This window comes from Vigna umbellata, chromosome 4 (assembly GCF_029865625.1).
Source record: "Vigna umbellata cultivar VRB3 chromosome 4, Vumbellata_1.0, whole genome shotgun sequence".
NCBI lineage: Eukaryota > Viridiplantae > Streptophyta > Magnoliopsida > Fabales > Fabaceae > Vigna > Vigna umbellata.
The window spans coordinates 23,528,466-23,537,074 of record NC_142168.1 but is presented as its reverse complement, the minus strand read 5'-3'; positions in this window follow the sequence as shown (position 1 = coordinate 23,537,074).

Genomic DNA, 8,609 nt, shown 5'->3' with positions numbered 1-8,609 from the left:
GAAGGTTGGTAAAGTCATGGCTTGTAAGCCAAAATGCTATCGGGATCCTTATGACAAGTGTAAAATCTTTGGGCTCTATTTCATGCACAATCTTTTGGATGTAGTTATCTCATATAGGTTGATCATATGATGTGTTTTGATTGAATGAAATAGTTGTACATGAGTTTACTTGGTTTTAATCTTTGGATTTAATTATATGCACTCTTTTTTCCTTTTTAAATATACTAGTTTACCTTGTTTTTTGGTTATGGTTTATCTATCAACAATGATCATATATTATTCATGAGCAGATGATACTGTAAGTAAAAGGGTTGGCAAGCACTGAGACTGTTTGATGGTCGGATAAGTATGAATGATAGACAAGTATATAATTTTGTATTTTGTAGATCCTCCATTGTTGAAAAACTTTATATACTATAAAAGATGTATAATTGAGATTCATGGAAGATTATAAATGCATATTATATGCTTATATGATGGTCTATTTCTTAATACCTAAATTGTAATAGTTCAAGTTAGTAGTGTAAATCTACTAATTTGGTATGTCACAATTTCCATAAGATAAATTGTTTTTTTCTCTCTTAAATCAACATTACAAATTTATAATTACTATTAATTAGCAATTAACAAATTTTTGTGTGAATATGAAAGACAAGTTGTCCAAGAAATGGATCATAGTAAATTTTTATACATGAACCTTGAGCATCGTCAATCTTGACACAATCCTAAAATCGACATGATTTTTAATCGGTTTATTGCCAAGAGTTTATTTTAGATGTTTTCTACCATTAGAAATCTCATATAGAATAAAAATAAGATGAATCTTATCTTACAACCAGTTTTATAAGATTGAATTATGCTTAAAGTCAACTTCATGAGACAATAATTTAAAATAGGTCTCTTTATATTTTGTTTTTCAATTAACTTTTAATTTTTAAAAATTTAATTCAATTAGATTATCATTAACGTTGTATTAACTAAGCTAATGATATATCACATGTCAATTCATAATTTTATTATTTTTCTTAACTTTCTTTTTATTCACGTGGACTATACCACATCATAATAACTTATATTCAATTCGGTTTATATATTTATTTATTTTATTCAATTTAATATGATGTTTTCTTTTAAATAAAGTAATATTATATATTTTAAATTAAAACTAAATTTATTATCATTATAATTGTTATATTCGTAGAAAAACAAATCACATAAATTCATCAAATATAACACAAATATCATTTTCAACAATATTTGTGTTACATATTATTTCCCAATATGTATTAAATCATGATCATGTGATTTAATATTTTTTCACAAAAATGTATTTAATGTGTCAGGCTATCTATTCTTTATGACTATTTATAAATGAAAAAAAACATACCTTTAGGGTTAATTACCAAGATACTGTTTGCTAGATCAAAGGTTTTATTTTTAACTTGTATTTTCGATTTCTGTTTAGAATATAAATCAATCATTGAATGATTTTGTGGAAAGATATTATTTTAATAGCTATTCATTTTTTCCTTTTAAAAATTTTAAGTATGATTTAATCATTTTCGAAATCTCTAATTTTCTTAATTTTGTTACGAGTTTCAAATAGGTTCTCACTTATTTTTTTTCTCAATTGTGTTCCTATTTTTGAAAAATTATAGCAATTAGGTCATTGCCGTTAGTTTCGTATTAACACCGTTAAAGAAGGTGTCACGTGTCAGTTTATGATTTTTTGAATTATTTTTATTTTTATTTTTAAATTTATTTTAAAATTTTTAAATTAATATAAAATGTCACTTCTCAAACTGTGCCACGTGGTAATGACAATGTGACATGGCACTAACAGTGCCACGTGTTATTGTCAGGCCACATGTCATTTCATTAGTCTCAATTTGGTCCCAATATTTTTATTGTTTCTCAATTTGATTCTTGTATTTTTATTTTGTCTCAATTTAGTCTTAATTTTAAAAATTAAGCAATTGTGCCTCCTTCAAACAAAATTTAAATTGTATATAAATCTTAACAAATATTTTTTTATTAAAATTGATATTTTTAATAAATATTTTTAACAAGATTAAGTTTATTTATATTTATATTTAATTAATTATATAAATGTTAATTGTATTATTTAAATATATCTATAAGGGTTTAAAAAGAGAGTGACATTGGTGTGAATTTTCGTAGAGAAAGTTTCCATGGAAGATCATGAAAGAAGAAACTACTTTAATTACTTTTTTCACAAAAAAATTTTCTAATTTTTTATTTTTTTTAAAAAAAGTGAAAAATCACATCAATAATTTGTTCAATATTTAAAAAAAAAAGTGAAAATTCACACGGGTTAGAACTTTTAGAGAGAGAATTCAGAGAATGAGTTTTAGAAAAATTATGAGTGTTTAAGATAATGAAACACATTTATAAAATTCTATTTATATTATTGAATATTTTTAACATTAATATAATGAGTTTCATTTTAAAACACTTATCAACTTAATACTCAATTTTCTAAGTTTTTATTCTCATAGTTACCATTTGTTTTTTAATTTTTTCAAATTTTAGGTTTTAATTTTGTGTTTTGATCTCGCTTACACCGTTAGAGGGATTAACTTGTTAAGTTATTATGCGAAGATATTATAAAAATGGTGTTATGAAAACCATTGAAGATATAAAAAAAACTAATCAAAATGTGTAAAAACGGATTCATTTAAAAATAATTTCTAATGCATTATTTTAACTTTTTATTAGAAAATAAAAGTTATCAGAATGCGTTTTTTTTATCTTCTTATGAATTTATTGTTAATAAATATCGATGAATATTATAGAAAGGTAATAAAAATTTCCGAAATAAATTGTAATTGGCTATTAATCCTTAAGATATATATTTTTTCTTTTCCTTACTTTTATACATTATATATTCATAAAACCTTTTATGTAATGCTCCACATTACAATAAAACTTTGATAGGAAAAAAACTCAATATCTTGTACTAAAAAGAATTTTATCAAAAAAATATTGAATACAGAACGTATTGACAAAAATTATTGTAATTAAATATAACTTAATATACAGAAATTAAAATATTTTTAAATTTGTTATTTTCTGTATCTTCAACTATTTAAACTTTTGGACAACTTTAATAACAAAAACATATTTGTTTCTTCTTAAATCACATTTGTAAACTTAATTTTAATCTTATAAATAAATAACAATAAGTATTGTGATGATTCAAAAAGATTAGAAAGTTAATTAAAAAGACTAACTCGAAATAAATAAAAAGAAAAATTGTTAACATGATTGATATTTTAATGTCGGATTAAAGGATGAAAGTTTGCATAATATGTATCAAAATGACTATTTAGTATTTAGAAGCGAATTTGAGAAATAATTTTGATTTTACTTCTGTACAATATAGTTAGAAATAATAATAAAATCAAGTTCATACATATCAATGTTAATAAAACCGAATGAATCATGATAAAAATAAAGATTAAACATTGAACAAAGGACATTGAGAATAAAATACTTAACTAAAATATGCATTCAAGAATTACTAGTTGATATATATGAATACTGTAAAAGAAAATAAAATAAAAAGCTGTTAATTTGACCATATTTATGAATGGTCAAAAACATTATTCGAATATGAAAATAAAGTAAACATGATATATAAAGTAAAAGAAAGTCGTAAATTGATAAAGATGAAGTGCTACTTCCAGCATGCTAAGTTCTATGAACGAGCATATGTCCACTTAGCTGTCGTTTAGAATCAAAAGCCTTACGACAATACTCACATACGAAGCCATTAGGAGGCAAATCAGATTTCTTATGAATGTGTTTGTGAATTTTCAAACCAGTTTTGGTTGGAAGTTCCTTGCCACATTCTTCACATATGTGATGCTGATAAGGTTCCTTGTCTCGCCTGTCTGGCTTTGCCGACGAACTAGACATTTTTACCTTCTAATCTTAAGTTTATGGGATTTAACTCTGAATAATGAAATTCAACAAACAAATCACACCTTTAAATACATAATTATGTTGTGCGTGATTTAATATTTTTCACAAATATCTATTTAATGCCCCATGCTATGTATTATTTATGACTATTTAAATATATCTTTAGGGTTAATTGCCAATATAACTTTTGCTAGATCAATGCTTTTATTTTTTACTTCTATTTTCGATTTCACTTTATAACCTAATTTGAATAGTTTTGTGCGAGATATTCTTTTAATAGCTATCCAAATAAAAATATTAATCTAAACAATAACAATGAAAGATAAAAAAAAAAAAAAACCATTAAAACTAGCACCAATTCATTCAATTAAAAAAATATTGAGGAAATTCATTCAATTAAAAAAATATTGAGGAATGTTGTACATATAAACTTATTATTATTATTATTATTAAATATTTATGAATGTTATTAAATTATAATTTAACCGAAATAATATATTTATACATGTTTTATGAATATATATTATTTACTGGCTCAGAAATTTTATTTTTAATTTTATATTTCCATTTTTAATTTGTAATCTAAATAAATAGTTGAATAATTTTGTGACAGATATTCTTTTAGTAGTTACCAGTTTTCAATTTTGTGGAGCCACATTAAAATAACTTTGATAAAAAAGAATACAAAATATTATACTAAATATGTTTTATAAAAAAATATTAAATAGTTACGTCTTCTAATAAAATTATTGTAATTAAGTATAGCTTAAGATACCAAAATTAAAATATTTTTAAATTTCTTTCTCTTCGATTTCTTCAACTATTTAAACTCTTGGCTAAATAACAAAAATAAATTTCACTTTTTTAAAATCATATTTGTAGACTTTATTTTTCTATCGTAAATAAACTAAAAACATTATATTATATATTATTCAAAATAATGAGGAAGTTAAAAAAAGAACTAATTAATCTTGATATTGTTATATTTAAAAACTGTAATAAAATCCAAAAATCCAATTCATGCATGAAATCAATGTTATTAGAACGGGATGAATCATGATTAAGATAAAAATTAAAAACTGAATTAATGTAAAAGCACATTTTCTGAATCCATATAAATTTCTATCGTACTTTCGTCGAAATTTATTTTTTACCCTTTTAAATATTTATTTAATTTATAACTCAATATAATATTCCATTTAAATATTTTAAAAACATTATTTAAAAAACATCACAAAATTAATAAATCATGAACAATTGACAAAAGGAGAATATAAACTGTAAGACCCATGAAAAAAAAAATATTTAAATTTAATAAATAGTTATTTTTTTTTTATTTTTTATTTTTATTTTTATAAAGTTAATAAAAGTATGGTAAAAAAAAAAAAATTAAAATTTATGATAGGTAACAATAATAATAATTTCAAAGGAAGGAGTTTAAAAATTTGAGAATTTATTTTAAAAGTTAAAAAAAAAATGAATGAATAGTAAATAGTAAATAGTAAATAGTGAATAGTGAATAGTGAATAGTGAATAGTTAAAAAAAAAATATTAAAATAAATTGTGGAAGAGGACACTCCACGTAGAATCAATTATTCAGAGATAAGAATGGTGAATAAAAAATAATTTTTGAATAGTAAAAATGAATAGTAAAAGTGAATAGTAAAAATGAATAGTAAAAATGAATAGTAAAAATTTTTGGCTATAAATAGCCAAGGGGGGAGGATGAAGATTTGCACCAAAATTCTAGGGAAATTGTGAGAGGAGAGAGTTGGAGGAAATTCTAGTTGAAGAGGGGAAATTCTGGAAGTTTCTGGAGAACGGTTTGAGAAGAGGAACCTAAGTCTGGAATAGAGGTAAGGGGAGTTACATTTTGTTTGGTATGATTTTGAGTCTTGTATATGTTGCTTTTGGTTGATCTTAAATCTTGAGTGTGAAGTATTTTGTTTCTGTATGATTTTGAATTTTTGATGAGAACATGCTTTTGTGCTTAGATCCAAGTGTGATAGTTGTAAAATGTGATGTTGATTATGTTATGCATATGTATGCTATTAATTGCCTATGGATGGATTAGAAGTTGTCTAACCGGCTCTGCCAGATTCAACTTCTTGTTTCCCCATACTTTATATTGTTTTCCTTTTTCGTTTTTATTTTTGGAAGGATTAGAAGTTGTCTAACCGGCTCTGCCAGATTCAACTTCTTATTTCCCCAAACCTGTTATTATTCTTATTATTTAATTACGTTGTATTCTTGGAAGGATGAGAAGTTGTCTAACCGGCTCTGCCAGATTCAACTTCTTGTTTCCCCATACTTTATATTGTTTTCCTAATTCGTTTTTATTTTTGGAAGGATTAGAAGTTGTCTAACCGGCTCTGCCAGATTCAACTTCTTATTTCCCCAAACCTGTCATTATTCTTATTATTTAATTACGTTGTATTCTTGGAAGGATGAGAAGTTGTCTAACCGGCTCTGCCAGATTCAACTTCTTGTTTCCCCAAGAGTTTTTATTAAGTTTATTTTAATGATTGTCAAACATTTGATTCTTCTCCGTTGACTATTTATAGTAAGATTTTATTATTGTTAATTTGTTTGTAATATATTTATCTTGTATGATTTCTGTGTTGAATGTATTTTATGATGTTGATATGAAATTATGAATCTGAACATGATATGAGTTTTATGAGGAGATTTTGTAATAGTATGACATGAGTTGAGGAAAATGAGCATGATATGAGTCTCATGGAGAGATTCTATATTGGTATGGTATTAGTGTATATGTTGATGTTGAGGGTCCTGTTGTTGGTGGTTATCCTAAAACTCTAATAATCTTCCAGTATCAATTAGAGAAGGATGTGTTATGTGGTGAGAGTAGTAGGAGGTCCTAGTCTATGTTTATAGACATTAATGGATTAACCTTGTGGGTGATATGATATATTATATTTGGCCAAAATTTTTGTTGTTGAAATCACCACAAGTGCATGACCACCCGAGACTTCCATCAACATTATATCCGGATAATAGAGTCTAGAATGATAATTGCATTTTACATGAATTTATGGTGAATGTATTACGTATAGCAATAGTGTAATGTTTTTCTTTGAATGTTGCATGGTAGCTCACCCTTACTTGTTTGTTTGTGCCGGAAAAATCTTATTTTTGCGATGATCGTATAATGTTTTTGTTATACGGGAGCAGATGAGGGAACGACGTCTGAACCAATTCAAGTGAAGGAGGAAGCAGCAGAAAAATGAAGAATATTTTAAGAAAAAAAAAATATAAAACATAAATAAAATTAAGAGTGTTTTATTTATGTGTGAAATTATAATGTATTTCTAGTGTGAACTATGTTACTCCTAAATGGAGGATTGTAATATTGTACGATGTTTTCTTTATTAATGAAATAAATTTGGGTGTGAGATGTTTTATATTTTGGGGTGTTACATAAACTATTTTCACAATTATCCAAAAATAACTATAAATCCATTTGTATATATAAAATTCTAAAGAAAAATTATTTATACAAAATATTTTAAAATAAACTGAATAAAATAACTACTCTAAACCTAACTACGTACCTACGAAATCTCTTAGTGTCCGTAAAGATCGTCTCACTTTGCTCACACCAATTAGGTGATCATTACAAAAAGAAACACAAAGAAACACAAAAAGGGTAAGCTAATGTTAAAAGAATTAAACATGGAGTTTCTTAAATCATCATATATTACCTTTTATCCAAAATCAAGCAAACATCCTAAGCATATCATTAAGACTTAGACTTGACCATCTGGGTACATGTATGTATGTCGAGCTATGGCGGATCATTCACTTGTGGTGGCCACTACTACTTTATAGAATCATTGCCATGAGTTTCACCATACCGCACTCACAAGGTTACTCCGTTCAACATCTTAGGCCAAGATAAAGCCCCTAGACTAGGACATCATGCTACTCTCACCACATGCTTCACCCTTCTCTACTTGAAAATGTGTTACCATTTAGAGTGTCAGGATAAACCCCAAGACTAAGCTCCTACACTCATACATACAATAATTGAAACAATCATTAAGAATTTTACCTTAGAAACTCTTATCAAACCATACTTTAATACATACATAACCTCATGCATAAACCTTCATAATATTCCATATAATATACCAAACAAACTTTAAAGTATAAATATATTTTTCATCCATAAAAAAATAAAAGAAAGAAGACAAAAACCGAAAATATAAACAAGGTGCCCAATGCTAGAACCAATGCGCTCAACACTAGACCTACAATAGGCAAGCGACGCTTAAAAAAGAAATAAACCACTCAACCTCGAAAATTCACAGATCTCACTAACTTCGTGGCGCACAGGGCTTGGAACCTACGAGCTTTCGGGTTTGACAATGTTGAGCATCACAGGACCACTCAGCGTCGTACCAAAAGACAACAATCCATTAAAACTAGCAATAATTAATTCAATTAAAAAATATTGAGGAAATTCATTCAATTAAAAAAATATTGAGGAATGTTGTACATGTTGTACATATAATCTTATTATTATTATTATTATTATTAAATATTTATGAATGTTATTAAATTTTAATTTAACCGAAATAATATATTAATACATGTTTTATGAAATAATGTCTTGCACATTAGTTCACATTTACTTT